Below are 23774 nucleotides of genomic sequence, written 5' to 3'. Positions count from 1 at the left end.
TTATAGCTGCCAGTACAACTCGTCTTTTAGCAGATTATAATTATAATTTTATTTTCTTATTTTTCATCACCTGTTTTTTTACATTTTGCCGTTTTAGTCATTACCAATGAAGGCTATATTTTAAATGTTCACAACAGATAATGTGTGCCCCACAATTAGAATACTTGTCTTGTCTTCTTTCAGATTTCTTTATGTTAGGTTCCAAATCTATTCAGTACTTGGCCAGGTGTGATAATTTTTTGGGTTATCCTCACGAGGATTGGGCCTTGTGCAGAGTAGGCTAAAGCGTATAATGTGAGGAAGGGTTTCTATTTTTTTTAAGCTTATGTACGTATTTGGGCAGGAGGCACAGTGGTTACCATGACTATCAGTCACTGTGGTGTAATTGGTAAGATTTCCCTGGATTTGATTCAGATCCTCCTAAACTCCAAAAACAGATCATTAGGATACTCTGTGCATGTGCAGAAGATAGCAATAATCCTTGCAGTGTGTCATATATCCAGCAATCTCTTTGTAACTTTGGCATCGGCACCATATTTTTGTAGAAATCAATGGCAAAATGAAACCAACCTTAGCCTGATCATAACTTGTTCTGAGATGCAAGGTGAGCAGTATGCTTCCCATCTGAAAAAGTCATGATGGCGATTACAGAGTGTACAGTGTTTATTAAACTGCATGATTTTGAAACTACATCAGTGAGAGAAAAAAGTACATGATTTTGCCAAATAGCACATTTACCACTAAAAGTATTTTTTGTAAACTCCTTGCTCTCATCTGTTTTTATGTTATCTAAATTACAAGATACTGTAACTCCATATTTAACTTGTCTTCATATCAAATGTCTGAGGTATTATTTCACTTAACCTTTAACTGGTTATGCGGGGTGCTCACAGCACCCCAGTCTTAAATTGTAGATAATTATGAAATGTGGTTGGCAACACTGCCATGTTACTGTCTATTATTAAATTAGAGGTTGTAGTTTATGTTTATGTTATTGCACCCAAAGCCATTCCACATGCTACACTTTTTTAGTTGTGAAGTGAAATTAGGAGCAGGGTACTGAGAACACCCCAGGTACATAGTTACGTTAACCTCATTTGGTATTGCAAAGTAACCTGCCGACACTAACAAGAAGCTGCACTAGGGATGGCCATCAATGATTCATAATCATCGATGGTTTATTGTCGATATTTAATGTTTTTCCCATTGATGGGAGAGATGGTTTCCCTCCATCGATGGAAAAGCATAACCAAAGTTTTGTTTGTTTTTAAATGGTGCAGAAACATGTAGCATACCACCGCCCCCGACACTGGCGAAGCCACACCCCCGGTTCTGATTAGCCCACGAGCCAGTCATAGAACAGGGATGACCATCGGTTGGTGAAACCGTCGATGGTCATCCATTGCATAGTTGGTTGCCATCGTTGGTTACCATACCAATGGCCATCCCTAAGCTGCTCCTGCCCTGGCCCTGCAGGAAAGGTTGTGCACAGGTTACATGCACACTAGAAGCTAGGCGGGGCTACTGCTCATTGAATGCTATTTTTCTTCAGCGCTGAAGGATGGAGGATGCAAAGGCTATATTAGTGTTCACTACTCCCTCATCTGAGAAAATAATTTTTCAGAAGGAATCCTTCAGTCATAATTGCTGATGACCAATTTACCACAGATTCAGAGCTAAAACTTTGATCCAATCATTCATATTTTTCTCCATATTAAGATAAGTATATTGGTATTAATAATAAAAATATTATGGATTGTTCACGGGAACGCCTGTTAAGTCAAATCTATTCTGTCCAGAGCCAACAGAACAATTATGCCCGCAGCTGGCTTAGGGCTCTATTTATTAACATTATTTTTACTAAAATATAATGAAAAAGGGTGTTTTCACACCCTTTCCACATTTTTAGTTTCACATAAATTTACTAAAGGGCAATTGGAGTAGAATTCGTATTATTCTACTCCGAACCCTAATTATCATATATTTTTAGTAAGCAGATCGCATTTCTGATAATTGTAATGGGAAATGTGATCGGGCCAGAGTTACTAAAAAAAAAAAAAAATATATACTGGGAGAAGCCCTGTAATAACGCTACCTGGACATTGAGCTAACCAGGGTTTCCCCCGGTTCGACTCTTGCACTGCTCTAACAGGTAGAGTAGAGCCGAAGCCGGCTCCTGTAATCAGCTTTGTGGTCTGAAAAGTTCACAAGAAGATCACAGCAAAGAAAAAAAAAAGTAAAAAAAAAAAAAAAAATCACTTACATGACCCAGGGATCGGTGCTCCAATGATGTCCTCTGGGGCTCCAGTCAGCTGGTCTCCCGTCTTCTGCACTGTGACCTTGGTCAGCTGCTGCATAGAACAGCTGACCGGGGTCACAGTGCAGAAGACGGGAGACCAGCTGACCGGAGCCCCAGAGGACATCACCGGAGCATCGATCAACGGAGGTAAGTGTGACTGAGCAGGGGGGGTTTGCTGTATCTGGCGGCGGGTGCATGTGCAGACACAATCTCCCTGTATTTTTTCCGAAAAATACAGGAAGAAGTGTTCGGAGGGGATTCGCAGGGACAGCTTTATCGCAAGCTCTGTCCCTGCAAGGGATTTTGGATAAATCTCTGTGATATTTCCTATATTCGCAATGTGAATTTAGTCGGAAATATCACACTACAACTGCATTTTAGATGCACATTGTAGTAAATAGAGCCTTTAGTAACTTAGCCCTGTGCTGGCATCAAGTGGAGACCCGAAGTTTGATTAAAGGGTACTCTCTCCTGATAAACCCATTGCTGGTCCTTCCCATATTGAATATTCCTCAAATTCTCTTCTGTGGTATATGGAGAGTGTGAGAAAGTACAGATGTGTCATTGTACACTCTTGGCGCGCTATGTCCTGGTGACTGGACCACAACAAGCGTCTGTCTCACTCAAAATGTATGTCTCATTCGTATAAATAAAACTGGGAGCTACAAAGCTACATTGCTATCAATTTGATGTGTGACACTGTACATCTGTGTGCGATTAAGGCCCGTATTCAATTTGAGGTGAAAATCCGGAATCGGCGAAAAAGTTTAGCTGATGACGTCATTCAAGCCAGGCGGAAAGTCAATGCAATGTTACAGGTGGAAAAGTTTCACCTATGAATCAAGGCGGAAAAAAAGTGCAGAATTGGGGTTTTGGGGTGCAACATTGCGGGAACCCCCATGTAGCCTTCAGACATTTTTTTAAAAAACCTTAACACCCCAAAAATAGTCACTTTAATTTTGTGGGCGAAAAAAAAAAATGTTGGGGGACAAAGTTAAAAACTAGCGAACTAGACTCTGTAGGGGGTCCCCAAGTATGCCCCATGTGTTTTTTTCTTTGCAGGGGCTTGCGGCAGGTGGATTTTTCACAATTTTTTAAACTTAACTTTAGCAACTTTAAAATATGCTGGCCCCCATTTTCAAGTACACCAAATTTGCTGGGATGAGTTGTTCCCTGCAAAAAAAAAAAACCTCCAGAATTCTATTCTGCACCACTTATACAAAAATGCTATTTAGCAACTATTGAGCCCGTTTAAAAACAAAAAGTACCTTCAGCAAGCCAAATCGGGGGTAACCATAGCTAACCCCCATGTCAGAGCATCTTTTGGGGGGTGTCAGGCTGATTTCCCCAAATCTGACAGGACTTTCCGCTTGTTGAAGTTTCACCGGGTCCCGTTTTCGCACACTTTCAAATTGAATACGGGGATAGGCGGGCGAGCGCGCGATACTTTCCACCTGCAAAACACGTGATGTAGGCGAAAGTCCGGGAGGCGGAAAAGTATCGCGGGTCCATTCAAATTGAATACGGCTCTGAGTCTGAATCCGTGTAATACCGCGTATCCACTAGCCGATATAATGAACGATTGAACAATAACTATATTGTCATCGTTCATTATATCGGCCAGTGGATATGATGTCAACGACCAGCAATGCGCGCTCCCGACGACGTCGCTCATTACCCGAACCTGTTGTCCAACCTGACAATATAGTAATGTATTGGATATGCGGCTTAAGAAGGGCTCCAATGCAAGCGGCCAAGTTCCATTGTGCTTTATCTGTGACTTTGTACGTTTAAAACTAAACTTTCTGTGCGGTTAAGTCTCTAGTACGCTGTGAGTGGTGTTTCGCTGCATCTGCGAGGCGAATAACACACAAAATTGGAAAAAAAAATATGGTACAGTACTCCTCTTTGAGCTCCTCTATATGGCAAATAGACGCTAGGTTTAAAAGGACACATCTGTAATTAGGACAGCTGGGTATTTTAGGTCACAATGAGCACCTAGGACTGAGAAAGGAAGAGAGTCAGTTTCTGACAGATATTTTGCATTTTCACCTAAACATACTAAAAAACCTCATAAAGGCTTGTCACTGTGTCGACATAATAATCGACCCTTCTTAAGGTTGGCACACACACCTTACAACGGTTCAACCCAGCGTTGTGATGTAACAATACATCTTGTATCGGCACAATGTATCGATACATGCTGTGTGTAACACAGCACCATGTCTGATGTGGAATCGTCCTGATGTGCAGCACAGTAGATTGGACGATTCAAAAAGCAACGGACTGGGCATACACACTATATGATGTGTACGTCTTATCATTCCTATCCATGTCTAATGATAAATGCCATTGTTTTCTACAAAAATATGGCACTTCAGATATTAGTAGGGAAAAAACATCCCTCAGACTCTGGAGGTAAAAATGGATTTTGATCATAATGGACTATGGGCCTGATTCAGAGCCGAACGCTCTGACCAGAGCGCTCGCTCTGAATCAGGGCCCTCCTCCATGAAAATGGAGCGTCCTCCTGGACGCTCGCATAGCTGTGGGTGACCACCCACAGCTTATGCGAGCATCCATGATGATGGTCGCGATGGTCAACACCATCGCGACCATCGGGCTTGCGACGGAGACCCTGCGGTAGGGTCTCCCTGCCGCAAGCCCTGGAGTGATTTTGGCTCTATCAGAGCCAAAATCACTCCCACTGACATCACTAGTGATGTCAGTGGGGCCGGCTTCAGACGGTAGGCGTTCCCATGGGAACGCCTCCGTCTGGCAGCCACGCCCACCAAAGGGGGCGTGCTGTCAATCAACATCGACAGCACGCTCCCTTTGGTGCGAGACCCGGAGCGACGGAGAGCCCGTCGCTGTCCGGGTTTCGCGCATCCTCACGACGGAGCTCCCTCCATCGTGCGCATGCGCAGTGGGGCAACATCGACCCGCTTGCGAGTGTCCTGTGCTCGCGAGCGGGTCTGAATGACCCCCTATTTTCTGAGGTAGTGACATGTTCAAGACAGATGTTCCCACTACAAAATCAATCAATCCTCAGAAGAAAGCCAGTTCAGGCACACACACAGTTCCCCAATATTACCTGTAGTAGGCAAAACCATGTGAAAACCCATTCTCTAAATAAGGGATAATGTATCGCCAATCTCTCCAACACCCACTTTCCCTTCCTGATAATTATCACACTGTTGAAGGGATAATACCAGATAGCAAGGGTGGCACTATCTGCCAGGGGATGCGCGGCGCCCGTCTCAGTACCGACAGGGAAACCCTGACAAGGGATTTAAGATAGGCACTGAAATACCGACGCCTATCTTAATCCCGTATATAGGAACCGTTGTAATTCCTACACTGTTCACCTGATTTGGATGTAATTAGCCTCAAATTAAATCTGAAAGTCTGCAGTTAAAGCACATCTTGTTTGTTTCATTTCACAGCCATTGTGGTGGTGAACAGAGGCCAAAATATGAAAAATCTGTCAATGTCCCAATATTTATGGACCTGACTGTATATAAAGCTAAACAAATACCCAAAACACACACACACACACACATACATATATATATACACACACACACATACGCAAAACGTAACAGGTGGGTGCACGGTTATAATATGACACAGCAAATGTTCATCATCCTCCAAACAATATAAAGTTTAATTCATCTTCAAAATATAAATAAAACTGGTATAAGCCATCTGAATACATAAAAAAAGATACTTAACAGCATAATATAAATCCAATCTGGATTTCAGTCATCTAGAGAATCAGCCTGGCATTTTAGCCCCACAATGTCCCGATACCTGTTTCAAGGGATAGCCAATGTAATAGTGCAAAGATACAGCTTAACTTATGGCCCTCATTCAGAGCCGTCCGCTCTGAGCAGAGCGCACGCTCTGAATGAGGGCCGGGCTCCATTTTCATGGAGCGTCCTCCTGGACGCTCGTATAGCTGTGGGTCACCACCCACAGGCTATACGAGCGTGCATTGTGATGGTCGCGATGGTCGAGACAATCGCGACCATCGAATTTGCGAGCCGGAGCCTGCGGTTGAGGTTTTCAACCGCAAGCTCCGGAGTGATTTTGGCTCTATCGTCGCGTCTGGCGCATGCGCACGACGGAGCTCCCTCCGTCGTGCGCATGCTCAGTCCATAACATCGACCCACTTGCGAGCGGACAGCCGCTCGCGAGTGGGTCTGAATCAGGCCCTATATACCAACAACAATTAACCATGCTCATCTGCGGTAACAGAACATCCTTCACAGAATACATTAAAAAAAAATAACTATGGGATATCTTTATTAACCCTTGTGATTCTACGATACAAAATCACATGGAATTTTGTCACTTTTGGCTGCATTATTGATGTTTGTCCATATTTATCAAAATGTCAGCTGCCAGAGAGGTGTTGCATCAAGTCGCCCGTCTGGCGATGTGCATTTCCATTTTCCGCATTTGCGTTACGTTGAAGCAATACCCCTTTATTTGACTAGGTCGGTACTGCTGCACATGCTCATGCAGTTGGGATTGTTTGCTTGAGGTAGGACGTGAATCTTCCTGGGACATATATTATAGTATTAATATCTTTAATCAATTATTTTATAGGTGGGTGAACACTTATTTTTATTGGCGATTAAAAAAAAGCATATATTTATAGAATGTGAATTCCATAAATAAATGTAGTTTATCTTGTAATCATGTTAGTTCATTTATGCATATCAGCAGAACGCAATCAGCCCAATTGTCAGAAAAGAGATGTGATTGGACAAACTGGGGTTTGTGTGGGTAAAAACTTTCCATACTTACAAATACTTTACAAATGCCACAACCTTATCTAAAATATTTACAACAATTATAAGTTCTATCAAATTTGTTCAATTCAATTGTTCTCCGCTATAGAGGTATTTATTAGAAATAACAAAAATAGGGAAAGGAGAGGAAGAGAAAAGACGAGCATGGGTGAATGATGTACGGGTGAAAACGTGTAAAAGTCACCAAACAGCAGTGGAGCAAGATGTAAGAGCCTAAAAGGGACTTCTGAAGCGTAAGGCTGAGGTAGTTCATGTGAGAAGGAAGTTCATGGTTCCTGTATTTCATAAGGAATCATAAGATAATATTTCCCAATGGGGTAGTTTGAAAGTGAACTATTGAAAATTGAATTGTCTAAATCCATTGAAGATATTTTCAACAGCTGTGGATTAGAAGCTAGTGAGTGCCTAGGTTCAGTACGGTCTATAGGACAGTTACTAGCATTACAGCTAGATAAAAATAAACGTACAAATCTGATAAATTACAAAGGACCATCTGAAAGAGCAGACTACATTTTATGCAGTGATATTGGTGCTCTAGCCTGTATCACCGTCTAGTGAGCTCATAGCTGCTATCAAACACATTTACTAAAATAATAAAAAACTGAGGAATACACCTAAGGGAAATAAATTGAATGTAGATCATAACTGAACCATATTTTAATGAAACACTTTCTGCAGATTCACAAATGTCTAAAATATATACACTACCGGGAGATCCAGTGATAGCATTCCTTGCACACAGGAGACCAAACTATACTGTCTATCGATTAGTCAGTTCTGACAACATGACCTGATCCTGATATATACTACACTTACATTACCATATCTCAGTTAGAAGGCAGAGACTCACAAAACACGTTATATTAATGGAAACCTCAGTAAACATTTGTATAAGAACTGTTTTTGATGACATTTAAGCAACTGAAGTCCAGTGAATAACCTGAAATGGCACAAAAGGTAAGCAGTAAACTGATAGAGGTATTAATAAAAAGATTAGATTAGCAAAAGCAATGCTTTCATTTCAGACTATATTTTTTAACTGCATAAATTTCAACAGAAACTGGGAAAAATGGGGATGTTCTAAAACTTTTTACTGGTAATGTGTGGTATTATACTAGTATTACCTTCCTGCTCCACACATGTTAATAGATGGCTAAAGCTGTGGCTACATCTTCAGCATACTGTCCCGGTGGGATCTCATAAAGGCCCAACAGCTGATTCTGCAGACATTTCAGTTACTGAAAAACAAATGGACCTAACTTTGTGTATGAGATCTAAATTGTTAATTTCTGCAGTTATGGTGGATACTGGCATCACAACTGGGCGCAGAGGCGTCACAAGTAGAGTGCGTACCGTACCCGGGTCTGACACTTCCAGGAGGTAATACCAAAATGCTGGCTCCTCGTGACAAGGAGCCAGGTTTTGCACTATGACATTATTGTGCAGCTCATGGCTCCTGTCCCTGGGGAGGAGCTGCCAGTGTAGAGACAGTCTCTGGGGGCATATGAACAGGAGCTTTCCGCGAAGCTACGCCCACAGAATGAAAAAAATACGGCCTTCCCACAAGGCCACTCCCCTTTTCAGGGCACATGTCCCTGGCCCCGATGCCGCCAATGACTGGACAGGCATTTGAATTTGTACGCCCAGTTCAGATGTTAGTGTCGGCGGTGCAAGCAGCCATTAGCTGTGCTGCAGGGCCAACCCGATATGCCTGAACGACATTGTTCACAGACATATCAGGTGTACACACCTTCCGATGCACTCACAACTTATTGCTTGTCAATACAACAAGAGATATATAGCCAAGTATAGACCCAGTGTAAGTCTGCCAAGCTAGTCTGGGACTGCTTAGAGAAGCATCTCCCCCTAGGTTGGAAATCTGCTGCAGAGGATTGAAAGAAAGCATGGTGGATATATTCGGCTAGGGATAAAAACTTCATGTATATTACTTAGTAATAGACATTGACTGCACTATATCACTGTCACATAATGTAATGAAAACAAAGGTGAAGGAGCTTGTACACTGTAGGCAAAGGTTAAATGGAAATAGAATTGGCAGTGTGGTGTGGTCTATGTGCAGGGCAATAAAAAAAAAAATCACAAATAGGGCGAACATCAATTATACATTTGGTAGAACGCAGTAATGGAACTGAAGTAGCTAAAGAGTTTTTGTATCATCTCAGTGTGTGCCAGATAGCTAAATGCCAACTTTGTAATTATTGTAGCAATTATAACTACTATTACTACTACTCTTTACAAAGCTAATATTTGAGAGAACCAAGAAACTTGCTTATGGTAAGATACATCATTAGGCCCAGGACACAGCTGCTTAATTGAAGAACTTAACAACAGTGGAATGTCAGGGTAACAATGAAGAAATGTAAATTTACCAACATGCTTTACATCGGAAAATGTAAAAGCTCTGGTTTGGGAGCACTTTCAGGGGTTTGGGTATGGGATGACGGCAGTCAGGATCCCAGCTTTCAGAATGCCTACACCGGCATCCCGATAGGGCTAGCATACAGACACTTGTTTTGTATTGTAACCCTCCCCCTCTCCCTACTCTAACCATCCCTCTTTGTTGCCTAACCCTTCCCCCTTAGTGCCTGAAACTAGCCTCCCCCTCCCCGCACCCTAAACCTAACCCTCCCCCCTTAGTGCCTAACCCTAACCCATCCCCTAGTGCCTAACCCCTAAAGCTAACCATCCCCACCCCGCTACTTACATTCGGTATCCCGGCGGTCTGTATACCGGTGCCGGGATTGTGAGACACGTTGGGATTCTGGCGCCGGTAATATCAGCAAAGGCATCACGGCCACCAGGATATTAACTATCTCCTTGCAGGTACCATTTACATGAAAGCAAGAGATTTCAAGGTGTAACAGACTAAAACATTGTGGGATTTTGCTTACCTTCCGTATGGTTGATCCTTAACAAAACTCACTTTGAGTCTTTAAAGCCATATACTAAATAAATATAGCTGTAGATCTTGCAGAGACCTATCAAGGAAAAAAGAATGTAGACAACATAATCAGAAGAAACTATAAATCACATCAACTCACTTCATTTACAAAGAATCAATCTAAACAGTGGAGGGGAATTTTTTTTGACTAGTACAATCTATGATGAAGTTTATTTGCACAGAATACTTTTGTATATGAAAATTCATGAGTGATTACTGGCTTTGTCAAAGATGACACAACCTATGTTAGAGACACTAATAATAGCGTCATTGACTGGCCAAATAATCATAAGTGGTTGTTAATACCAAATGTTCACATCAACCTAGAACCATTGTTTCAACTAATATTTGCTTCATATTTAAGATTTGTTTTCAATTCAAAGTTACTAATTATTGGTGTAAAAAAGACAAATGCTATTGAGTGCCACCAGTTTCATTTCTGCAGTGCAATAAATCCTTTACCTAAAAAGTAGCTGAAAGAAACTTGTAGCTCAGTCTTGTCAAACTCAGGCCCTTCAGCTTTTGTGGGACTACATATCCCAGCATGCCCTGCCACAATTTTAGCACGCCCTAATAGCAAAATTGTGGCACTGCATGTTGGGATGTGTAGTTCCACTGCCAGAGTTTGACACCACTGTTGTAGCTGATGTCGCAATCAGATGTCGTCCCACCCACCAGTGTGTACCAGCTAGGTCACAGACTATGCATACTCCTGCACGCTGTCAGGGACATCGTACAAGCAGGGGCCATGCGAATGCTGTATGGCCCCCGCCGTCGCTCCCAGCACCCCTGCTGGATCCCACCGCACTAGACATCGCGCTGGGTACACATCGTTTAGTGTGTACCTAGCTAGAGACTTCCAAAGGTCCAGGTACAGGGAGGTTTCTTGGGGTGGGGGTTAGAGGGGGGGGGCATGACCAATCGACCTCTGATGCTGCTCCACTTCTCATCCCCCCTGCACAGCACAGTGACCCACCTGCCTGATATGCCTGTATATAGGTCGGCTTTACTACTTGGTGGTGAGTGTCTCCTATCATTCTTCAATCCTAGTGCTACCAATACCTTTTGTACCACAGCATTACACCATTTATTACCAGCACAGATTTACCATACCTGGGGGAGATGCAAACTCCTCGGCTTGCCCTCCGTTACCTATGGCTCCCAGACTTCAACGAACTCCCATGTCATCAGTGAGTGAGCAAACTCCACTGTACTACTCCCCACTCCTTCTTGAATTTGCTACCTCTGTAGCCTTCCCAGACTACACCCTTGAGACCTATTTGACGCCTTTGTGCCTACTTGTGAGCTTATCTGCTTCCTGCTATTAACCTTATCGATTATTGCTTTGTATCGACTCATCTGCATAAATATCCGGGGTGCTCTTCCAGGACCTCTCAGTTAATACCATCAATAAACACTGCTTTTTCAACTGACCACTACTCTGCTCAAGGTATTCAATGTTGCTGTGGCTTTCCGGTCAAGCTCCTATATGGAAAGATGGATCCTCCTATGTCATCTCATCCCTGGATGCCAGCTTTAAACACCTGGAGGAATGGAGAATTCTTGTCTCAGTTGCTCCTACTTGGCAGGGCTTACCTCTTCGACCGTATTGGTCTGCAGTGGGTTGATGGCCATCGTAACATCTGGGAGAACTTTCTCATTCATTAGTACACAATAACTCTCCTGTATTTGGAAGGCCTCTCTTTATGAAAAAGTTTCAAGTTTCTCCATCGGCCTGCCTGGCTGCTTCCGGCGGTCGGTACACTCAAGTAGCAAGGCGAACTTCCTCCCATCTCTGCGGGTGCCATTTCTGCCTGCAGGGATGTGCTCTGATCAGCTACAGGTAACTTTTTACTCATGGCCTTTTGTTATTTTCTGGACATTTATGCAGTTACTGGTTTCAGATTTATATGCGCGCACTTGCTATTTTCTGGTCTATTTCATGTTTCAGTAAATTATACTTCTTCAATTTATACATAATTATATACAGTCAGGTCCATAAATATTGGGACATTGACAGAATTTTCATATTTTGGCCTCTATTCACCACCACAATGGTTTTGAAATGAAACAAACAAGATGTGCTTTACCTGCAGACTTTCAGATTTAATTTGAGGGTAATTGCATCCAAATCGGGTGAACGGTGTAGGAATTACAACGGTTTCAATATGTGCCTCCCACTTTTTAAGGGGCCAAAAGTAATGGGACTATCAACTCAAAAGCTATTTCATGGACAGGTGTGGGCTATTCCCTTGTTATTTCATTCTCAATTAAGCAGGTAAAAGGTCTGGAATTGATTCTAGGTGTGACATTTGCATTTGGAATCAGTTTATGTCGACTCTCAATATGAGATCCAAAGAGCTGTCACTATCAGTGAAGCAAGCCACCATTAGGCTGAAAAATCAAAACAAACCCATCAGAGAGATAGCAAAAATATTAGGTGTGGCCAAATCAACTGTTTGGAACATTCTTAAAAAGAAAGAACGCACCGGAGAGCTCAGCAACACCAAAAGACCTGGAAGACCACGGAAAACAACTGTGGTGGATGACAGAAGAATTATTTCCCTGGTGAAGAAAAACCCCTTCACAACAGTTGGCCAAATCAAGAACACTCTCCAGGAGGTAGATGTATATGTGTCAAAGTCAACAATCAAGAGAAGACTTCACAAGAGTGAATATAGAGGGTTCACCACAAGATGCAAACCATTGGTGAGCAACAAAAACAGGAAGACCAGATTAGAGTTTGCCAAACAAAATCTAAAAAAGCCATTACAGTTCTGGAACAACATCCTATGGACAGATGAGATAAAGATCAACTTGTACCAGAGTGATGGGAAGAGAAGAGTACGGAGAAGGAGAGGAACTGCTCATGATCCAAAACATACCACCTCATCAGTGAAGCATGGTGGTGGTAGTGTCATGGCGTGGGCATGTATGGCTGCCAATGGAACTGGTTCCCTTGTATTTTTTGATGATGTGACTGCTGACAAAAGCAGCAGAATGAATTCTGAAGTGTTTCGGGCAATATGATATGCTCATATTCAGTCAAATGCTTCAGAACTCATTGGACGGCGCTTCACAGTGCAGATGGACAATGACCCGAAGCATACTGCAAAAGCAACCAAAGTTGTTTTTTAAGGCTAAAAAGTGGAATGTTATGCAATGGCCAAGTCAATCCCCTGACCTGAATCCGATTGAGCATGCATTTCACTTCATGAAGACAAAACTGAAGGGAAAATGCCCCAAGAACAAGCAGGAACTGAAGACATTTGCAGTAGAGGCCTGGCAGAGCATCACCAGGGATGAAACCCAGCCGCTGGTGATGTCTATGCGTTCCAGACTTCAGGCTGTAATTGCCTGCAAAGGATTTGCAACAAAGTATTAAAAAGTGAAAGTTAGATTTAGGATTGTTTAGTTTGTCCCATTACTTTTGGCCCCTTAAAAAGTAGGAGGCACATATAGAAACCGTTGTAATTCCTACACCGTTCACCTGATTTGGATGTAATTACCCTCAAATTAAATCTGAAAGTCTGCAGTTAAAACACATCTTGTTTGTTTCATTTCAAAGCCATTGTGGTGGTGAATAGAGGACAAAATATGAAAATTCTGTCAATGTCCCAATATTTATGGACCTGACTGTAATGCTTGATAGGATGTTTATTATTTCCTCCTATATATACACACATGATCTTTCTATTTCCGTTTTTTTTTGGCATGATTTTTTTTTCACGTTTTATGTTTTGATTCATGAATTCCTAAATAAGACTTTTAAATTAGTATGCCATATGTTTAGTCTCATTGGCGGGATTTGTTACAGCCTACCCTCACATGATTTGTTCCCACAGCAACTGCTGTGGCCCAGTCTCGGGCTAGATGTTTTTTCTATCCTTTCCCTGGTTTACTTCCCGATTTCCAGGTTACCCTCTTTCCTTTTTATGACAAAGGCTCCCCTCAGACGCCTCTGTAATACCCCTTAGTTGCTTCCAACTGTCAGACTCCACCCTTTATTACTACTTCCTATTAATCACCATGGTTAAAGTTCTCACCCTTAAGCTGGCCATACAGCTTAAGACACCGTGTGACTCGACAGGGAATCCAACATATCAGGCATTCCCCGCACATGGTGCAATCGGGTGGCCGACTGCCCAATAATCCGGCTCCCCCTCCTCCTCCCCCGCATAGCACTACATGGGATCGCACATCGCATCCCCTGATCAACTGAACCTGCAGTAAGATCAGGGGGTGCAATGTACAACCCCACGGGTGCGCGCTCGGTCCAATATCAGGCCCATAGACGCTGCGATATAGCAGCCAAATCGTACCAATCAGTCGGATCGGCTGCTTTAATCACACCGTGTGTGGAGGCCTTTAATGTAAAGGGGCTTAACTCCCCTCACAAAAGACAGATGGCCCTCTCCACTTTCCACCAAAGCAAACATAGTTGCACTAAAAGGAGACAAACTTCTCTTACCACCCCATATGCTCAGAGATCACCACTATCCCACATGTTACATAGCCAAAGACCAGTTCAAAAGTAATAGTTTTGCTATTCTCTTTTGTGTTAGTACTTTGTTCACCCTTAGCTAGCCATAAAGTGGAGGATAAGAATGGTAGGTTACTAATTCTAACTTGCACGATGGAGGGCACTATGGTTACAATTGTATCGCTCTATGCCCCAAATTTCCGTCAGGTCCCCTTTTTACATGAGGTATTCGAAGAAATACAGAAAGTCCATCAGGGCAAGGCTTCCATTAGCGGGGGGGGACTGCCCACCACTACCCCCTGGCCGACAATCACTGATAATTGACAGGCTGCCCACTCCCAGTGCTCCCCCCGGCCAGGCCCCCCGCTGCAGCCGTAAAATGGGCGTTCCCTCAAAGTTTTTCACTGAAGTCAGGGCAGCGTGACGTTATGACATCACACCGCACCACGGAGAGATAGAGGACAGAGGAGCCACGGCAGGCTGCTGGTGTGTGGACTCCTGCAGAGCCGGCCAGAGCCAGCAGACAGATGGAAGGAGCGAGTGAGGCAAGTTAAATGTGTGTACTTTCTCCCAGACCCAGGTGATTGATGCAGTATTCGGACAGAGACAGTGGAGACCGAGCATGACTGTTCCTTCTCCTGGTGCTCCATGAAATTCTCCCCATCCAGCTATTTTTAAAATGCCTCAAATTTTTAGATGTGCTGTAGCCTCTATAATATAATGCTCAGCTTTTCCAATAAAAATTTGTTATGGAGTATGAATAAGGTAGCGGGGAAGGGGGGGTGAGAGGGGGTTATGGGGGGGAGCCTATTTTGCCCCACAATTTCTGATGGCAGCCCTGCGTCAGGTTAGGCTGATTCAGTTAGGCAATGTCAACCTGGTCCCCAAACCTACACTCGATAGATTTCCCCTCCCCAGGGCCTTACCCATTCTCCTCAGGAAGTGGGTCCTTCTCTTGCTTTCAAGAAATTATTAGCCGAAGTTGACCTGTTTGACGCCTGGCAAGTAGGTACTACTTGCCTAATGAGAGAATTGACCTGGTTTTACTGAATAAGGCAGGTCAAGATTTTTCCTATTACCTGGTCAGGTCATACTCCAGTTTTGTGGTTATGGGACATATGTCAACATTTCCCAACAGCTCGTCTGTGGATTCTTCCTGAATACCAATTGACCAACTTTTACAAGCCTTTACCGACTCCCTCTCCCTATAAATTCAGACTAACTCCCCTGCTGACACTTCCATTTTCACCTATTGGTGTACTCTGATGCTGTGCTTAGGGGCACCTCCATCCAAAAGGAAGGACAACTGAGAGCTGCCAAAATGCAGGCTGATCTGGAGTCTACTTTCAGGTCCCTGGAAATCCAAAACCAGTCACAACCCTCCGCAGGGAGCTACAAAAGGTGCAGCAACAGTTTCAGAAGCTCTTTGTGCTTTGCTTGCAGTCTGCTCTTACCCGCCTCAGATTTTAAACGCTTTTTTTAGCACACAAGCTGGCAGGACGTCAAACCAGCAATAAAATCAATGCATTATTGCTCCTTCAGGCGCTAAGTACTTTAACCCTAAAGATTTTCCCAATCTGTTTTTGGACTACTATGCCCAACTGTACAACCTAAAAGATGATCAAACTATCCCCCAACCATCTGGGGGCTCCATATCCTCCTTCTTTGAATGTCTTTCTTGAATGCCCCTTGGTCTATAGAGGAAAATTAAAAATGTGATTACACAATTGCCTAAAGGGAAGGTTCCTAGCCCGGACAGCTTTAATTTTTCCTTTTATTCTGTATTTGGTGATGCTCTCAGCCCAATCCTGCTACAACTATACAACAAAGCTTCTCATAATGGCGCATTCCTGGCCGAGATGATTGAAACTCAGATTGTGACAATATCAAAGCCAGCCAAAGACCCCACAGATTGCAGAAATTATAGGCCTATTACACTCCTTAAACACAGATGTGAACATATTCACTAAAAAGATGCTAACCGCCTCAATCCCCTACTTTCTAGGCTGATCCACCCTGACAAGGTGTGGTTCGTGCTTGGTCGCCAGACTCCAGATAACACCTGTAGAGTGTTAGACTTGGTCAAGTGGGTTTCGAGCACACAGAAGGAACTACTGCTCCTCTGCCTTGATGCCAAGAAAGCGTTCGATACTCTATTGGGGTTATAGGACTTATGTACTTTCCAAATATGGTTTCCAGATGAATATCATGACCTCCATTTCTGCCCTTTACCCCAGTCCCACGTCAAGGATTTCCAGTATCTGCTACCTTTGATCTCCTTTCACTATGTCTGATGGTACTCGACAGGGGCGCCATCTTTTACCCTTGATGTTTGTGTTAGCAATAGAGCCTTTAGCTCAAAAACTCCGGTCCTCTCTCGAATTCCCAGGGCTTACCAATCATGGTACTCCCCATAAATTGTAACTATTTGCGAACAATGTATTTATGACCAATCCTGGGGCCTTGTTGCCTTCTCTCCAAGATAGTCTAGACCCCTATAGTGCAGCCTCCTACTATAAGCTTAATACCTCCAAAACGGAGGCTCTTCTTATTAATATTTCCATGTCAGCTCTTCAATCTCTAAAGAGCCAATTCCCATTTTAGTGGAAGAAAAACTCTTCAACTTACCTGGGTAGTAATATTTCTTCTTCCATCAAAAGTGTTTTTGAGTGAAACTACTCTCCCTTACTCGGTCAGCTGACTATTATGGCTGCTGCTTGGATGAACCACGAGGTCTCTTGGTTTGGCAGCCTGGCGGCATTCAAAATGATGTTGCTGCCAAAACTGATTATTTGTTTTGAGTCATTCCATATGCAATTCACCATAAACTGATAGATTCTATGAAAGATTAATGCACTCATATGTCTGGAAACGTAAGACGCCTCATATCACATTTGGGCGGATGGTTTGTTCCAAAAGACACGGGGACTTATCCCTACCTGACATGACTTAGTACCATGAAGTTGCACTAGTTTCCAAACGTAGCAGTTTTTTCCTCCACATTCGAAGCCCTGGGTGGACCTGGAGGGTGCGCTCTCTTTTGGCTTTCCTTTACTGGATCTTCGCTTGTCTCCTAGTCAGCTCAAGCCAAATAATAGCTTGGATACCTTGAAGATATGGAATGCTGAACTCTCCCTACACTTTGATTTGATACTGCCTAAAAGAAATGTATCTCTTGAGATGCTTTAGACAAATCGCTACTACACACCTGTAGACCTCCTACTGGCTTCATGCAGATGCTCTGACCCTGGCGGATATGTTCTTCCCTCTACCACTCTCCCTTTTTCTGATCTCTTTGCTAAAATTGGCTTGGGGCATTCCACCAGGTTTCGTTATCTCCAAATTCCAAATTGGGTGCAAGCTACAATCTCCTCCTATGCTGTCTTCCGCCCCCACCCCCACCCCCACCCCTCCTGGCTCAGATTCTGGCTGGAATAACTAATACCTCCTCCCATGGAGCTATATATTGGTGTTGTTTCCGGTCTCCTACTGATCTTTTAGTTAAATCCCTTGTTCAATTACAAGGGTAAAACGATCTCCAACACTCGTTTACCCCCATACAATGGCAATCCATTCATTGTAACTCTTTTTCCATGTCAAAATTTACCAACCACTCCAAATTGCACATTAAACTTTTGAATAGGCTTGATCTAACTACTACTAAACTCCATAGGAGGTGGCCCTAATGCTCAAAGCTGTGTTGACGCCTATGTAACATGGAGAGCAACATCCTGCATTGTTATTGGGATGTCATGCCCTCCTTCCCTTTTGGGAGGAGGTGTTTAAGCTTATTAAAGAACTCTTGGATCTCACCCTTCCCTATAATCCCAACTGGTTTTTCTCCACGGATACCCACTAGCAGTACCCGAATATGATCATTATGTCCTGGGTCATATCCTCATATCCACTAGGGTAACCATAACACAACAATGGAAGTCCACATCCCTTCCCTCTTTGACAAGGTTATCTCAAAAACTCACTTCCACTTTGAAATGGAAACCCTGGAGGTTCCATACTCCACTAACCCCTCTTCCCCTATCATGAAATAGTACCTATGGCACCTTTATGTCACAGAGGGCAAGAATGCACCTTCACTCCATCCAGATGAGAAATGCCTGCCCCCCTTCCTTGAATGAAACAGTCAGCCAACCACATAAACCACCATAGCCATGGTGTGTTTATATTATTTGTACCTGGTTGTGCATATTTACCCCTGAGCCTGTTTTCCTTTCTTCCTGTTAGTAACCAATGTTTTGTATATTTAATGCCTGATCTCCTCCCTCCCTGTTCTCCTTCCCCTTCTCATTTTCTGCAGCCCCCTATTACTTTATATATACACAATAAAAATGTAATATATACACAAAAAAAAAAAAAAAGACATGCTGTACCAAAACTATAGAGTTGATGTCTCAAAACTTGTGGCGCCATATAAATAAATAAATAATAATAATTCTGTCAATTAAATTTTACTTATCTGCAAGCTATGAGAGAAAGGGACTCAATCATTAGAGCAATACTTAAGATGTTGTGTATTTGAAGTTTATAAGAATTGGCCTGAATATCTACCATGGGCAGAGTTTGCATATAATGGGGCTGATTCTGAGTCGGTTGCAATGTGACTGTTTGCATGAAGCCGAGGGAGCCAGATGACTGCAGTTGTTCACTGACTGGATGCAGCAGTTGTTTAATTACATAGCCAAGTGTTCTGGACGCTTGCTGTAACATACCCAATATCCTCTAAGCTCATTTTGTTTTATGCTGCATTCTGATTGGTGTTAGCAGCTTTAAATCGTAGCTTCATTGGGAAATTGTCATTTATAGCGTTACATGAGAGTTCTACCATGCCTGTCTTGTCTGTTGTGCTCTTTGACAAGGACAGCTGTCAGTGTATCTTGGCATTGCTATTTGTATGCCTCCTGGTCTGACTGCTGCCTGTGTACTCCGCCTCTACCAGTCTTTAAGTTCTGCTACTTCAATCAACTATTGCCTGTGTTTTCTTACTATACTCCTCATTTGCATTAAACCCTGCTGTCTTGATCAACTCTGCTACTAAAGGTGTACATTTGTTCTGAACATCTGTATCTTTAAGTGTAAGACTGATAATCCATATTAAGTTCAAATATTTCTATGCAGCATTGTACTGAACACAAGATGCATTACAACTCATTAATGAATATCTGTTAATTATCTATGCTGCATCTGAATTATAAAGGTAATTGATGAATATTTGCTAATAATTATCAATGTTACATCTGCATTATAAAAGGTAATTGATGTAGTTCCTCTTTTTAAGGGATGATATCTGGCGTAATAAAATAAAAATATGCAATCTCAGAAAGTTAGATACATAAAAATTATAATCTGTTTCTTCCCCTGGTTTAGCTGTGTCATTTTGAAGTATACAAATTTATGGTATTGACTTTGTGATCAGTATTAGGTTGATTTTCTGATTGGATATTCACATAGTGTATATATACCCTAATGTGCTCTCGCATTGCTGAGACCAAGATAGTGTTTGTCAAGCTTTATCCCTATAGGTGTTTTGACCAAATACTTACCTTAGTAAGAGATTAATGGGGGGCATCCACTAGACGATTTTATTCCTGTCCAACATCTTAACGATTTTCCCTTGAAGTTTCCCTTGAAATATGATCTTCCACTCTGAACAATTTGCAAAAGATTTGCAAAAGATTTGCAAAAGATATGCAAACGATTTGCAAAAGATATAACAATAAACTATGTTGTTTTAATCTGTGATTGAGAGTTTTCAGCTATAGTGGGCAGATAGTGGTTCATCGTTTGATCGTTCAGCGTGAACGATGTGTAAACGATGTGTAAACGATGTGTAAGCAATCAAGTGAAATTGACCTGCATGTTCAGTCGATGGAGGAGACGATCAAACGACCAGCGGGAGCGCGCATCGTACATCGTTAGAAACAATTACTGCACGATTTGCAAACGATGTTCAAACGATGTTCAGACGATTATCGAACGATTTTATCATTATCGTTCAATCGTTCAACTTTATCGTCTAGTGGATACCCCCCTTAAGAATTTTACCAGCCACATTTACCAATTGATTGTATACATTTTTATCTAGAAGCTTAAGTGATGCATCTAATCAATTATTATTTTATTGGACACATCTCATGTACAATTTTTATTAATTTTCTCTTCTTTTATACATAGAGTATATCTATTCATACTCTTTCTTATAGAGTTGCTTATTAAAAGTTACGTTTTGTACTTTTCTCACATCATCCTAATCTACTATTTATATATATACAATTTAATCATATGAGTGCTCCAAAGCTACAGTATGTAACCATGCTGCTGTGAAATGTTTTCTGCTAGGGTCTTAAGAGTCGGCTCCCCCCCCCCCCAAGCAGTAGCATTGGTAACTATGGGAGATCAAGCATCATTGTTCATTATTATAACAATCTCTAGGGGAGTAAAAAAGAAAAAAAAAAAAAAAAGTAAAAATACAAAAAAAAATCCAATAAGCCTATGTACAGTATATGTTAGAAATCCAAAATATATATGGCAATATAAACTAAAAACAATGGAATGTGTTATGATTAAACTGTAGCTGTCATTTTATTTTCTCTACACAATGCACCAACGCTGTATTGCCTAAGGCTCGATTGCCACAAAGCAGAAACAAGCACAACACTTACATAACCAGGAGGGTTTAAGATAATCAGTCTAGCTCTCTCCAGTAACTCTCTCCATTATTAATGCAACTGAATAAACAAAGTTCAAGGTTAGGTTCACTTCTCACACAGGTTTTGAAGAAGACCGACCTTGTATTTTATTAGTAACTACATAGGATATATCTAATTCTTTTCTGTTTCAACAACTTTATGTACAATTTACAGGGCATTAAATGAATAACATAAAATTATGTGTAAAAAACAAAATGTTGGGAAACATTATGATATTGCATAGTCATGGGCATATCTACCCACTGGCCAGGATGGCACTCACCAGGGGCGCCAGCCAAAGGGGGGGGCACCACCCAGTGGTGCCACCCGCAGCCACAGGGTATACACGCCCCCTCCACTGAAGTCTCCTTGAGAGTTACTTTCTGACTGCCACCTGTGCAGTCAGGTTATCACCAGCGGGACCTACCCCTTAGCGTGATTGAGTCTCCTCAACCAAACAGGAAGGCGCCGAGCTGACAGTTGGAAACTGATTCATGTGGCTGCCTGGACTCTGTCACACAGCACAGGGCTGCAGCAGTGTCCCATAAAGCAGGTCAGGCAGAGTCAGATAAGGGGGGTTAGAGGCACAGGGGCAAGTACCCCTAGGTCCCCCGCCACAGATCGGATCTTCATTACTGATCAGATATGAAGTGGTGTGCTGCTGCTGAAGGGAGAGAGAGCCTAGGTCACCAGTGCGGCCTCGGAGGAAGTATGCTGAGCCCTTATTGGAGCTCAGCAAATGCTTCACTGACCCCTCCTAAAGAGGAACTGACCAGACAAGGCACCCAAACATGCGGTTATTCAACTATGGAGTGAGTGCTGGCCTCTTTTCTTCTATATAATGTGGTGGGAAAGGGAGCAACTGTAATTTTTTTTTTTCACAAAAATATGGGGGAAGGACAGTCCCTTATTTTGCCGGGGGCGTTCAGACCCTTAAATACACCCCTGTGCATAGTTTCTAACTATATGGGGTTTATGCCAAACTCACAAATAAAAAGGAATGCAAGCTCCTCTGAAACCACTGCCTTTATTAGAGTGCTTCTGTAGAAATCCCTATTTAAAAAGACATTTCCATTTGTTACGGTTTGGCTCCCTACTACCAATAAATAAGTAGTGCATGCTGCACTGTAATAATCACTCTGACAGTTTTGGTTAGGAGCAGCAGCGACTGAATCCACCATTTACTGAACATAGGATCATATGCCTTAAAGAAACATGTCCTTATGTATACATCCACTGGGAGCTGAATGAAATACCAATAAATACACTAAACCTCTCCCTTCTCCGATATGAAATAATAATTCAACATGTAAAGTAACAATGAAAGAGTTACTGAAAATGCAAAGTAACCTAACAAGACTATAGGTCAAGTCTTTGAGGTGTAAAACAAAAGGGGAGGGGACTGCGCTCTACCACTGTAATCAGGTAAAATATTGGTAGCTGCTGTGTGTGGTGAGGGCACTACGTACCTCACTTAAAATATGCACCAATAAAATTCTAAACACTCAGCGCTTACCTTTACCTGAATTCTGCAACTATACAACCGTAGATAGTGTATATGTCTACAGCTCTGTATATAACCAAATGTAATAGTTATGTATAGGAAATATAAATAAACAGTATAAAACCAATGATATTATAAATAGGATGTCAAGCAATAAGAATTTATGCAAGATTACCCAGCATACGGGGAGGTGGAGTCTATAATCACAGTTTATATGTGACTTTAGACCAAATACATCAGACAATAGAATACTCAGTAGGATACGGAAACTCCTACTATCAGGTAAATGCTGGTAACTGCTGTGTGTAATGAGGGTACTACGTACCTCACTTATTAATTATATGCCCCAAAATAGATCTGAACCCTCAGCGTGGCCCTTGCCTAAAATCTGCAGCTGTGCAAATTAGTTATGTGCGTGGCCGCAGGGCTAAATGACCCAATACAGTGCTGATATATGAAAGTCTTTGAGGTGGCCTCCAGTGAATCTCTGGGTAACAACCGTGAAACCACATACAGTACAAAGGGCCTGATTCAGAGCCGCTCGTAAGCGGCCGCTCGTTCGTTCCGAGCGATGTTCGCACATCTGCGCATGGGTTTTAGTACGCATGCGCGAACCAGTCAGTGCGGTCAGAAATCGTGTGCTCGCAATATAGCGAATGCCTGCTAATTTGAGTGACAGAGTGAGGCGTTTGTGGGTGGTACCAGGGGAAGGTGCTTGAAAACGGGGAGTGGAGATCCGAACGCAGGCGTGCCAAACGGTCAAAATGGGCGTTTAATGGGTGTGCATAATTAACAAAGCAGAGTCATCGACCACGTCACTTGGTTGTCTTTTAGCCTGAACTGCTCGCATGATTGCGGTAGGAAAATGCTACCACAAGAATAGCGAGCAGTTCATACGCCTTTCGATGTACTCGATTAATCTAATAAATAGCGGAGATGACGTATGATGCGAGCGGCCAGGGGGCGTTTTTTACAATAAAAGTCTGCATGTTTTTTTCGCTC

The 23774-nt window shown here is 42.5% G+C and overlaps 1 long non-coding RNA gene across 7 annotated transcripts in view; it reads right to left on the bottom strand.

Annotated features, from left to right (window-relative positions):
* Positions 1–23774, bottom strand: part of LOC148516716 (uncharacterized) — a 209166-nt gene that overhangs the window by 100151 nt on the left and 85241 nt on the right. For all 7 annotated transcript variants that reach the window (XR_015879379.1, XR_015879376.1, XR_015879381.1 and 4 more), the window contains one exon: positions 10032–10118. This is a non-coding gene — a long non-coding RNA (uncharacterized LOC148516716). The remainder of the gene's footprint in view (positions 1–10031; positions 10119–23774) is intronic.

Source organism: Taudactylus pleione, unplaced genomic scaffold (assembly GCF_031769625.1).
Source record: "Taudactylus pleione unplaced genomic scaffold, aTauple2 ptg000242l, whole genome shotgun sequence".
Lineage (NCBI taxonomy): Eukaryota > Metazoa > Chordata > Amphibia > Anura > Myobatrachidae > Taudactylus > Taudactylus pleione.
The sequence above is the reverse complement of the archived record's forward strand: the minus strand, read 5'-3'. Positions and strand labels throughout refer to the sequence as shown.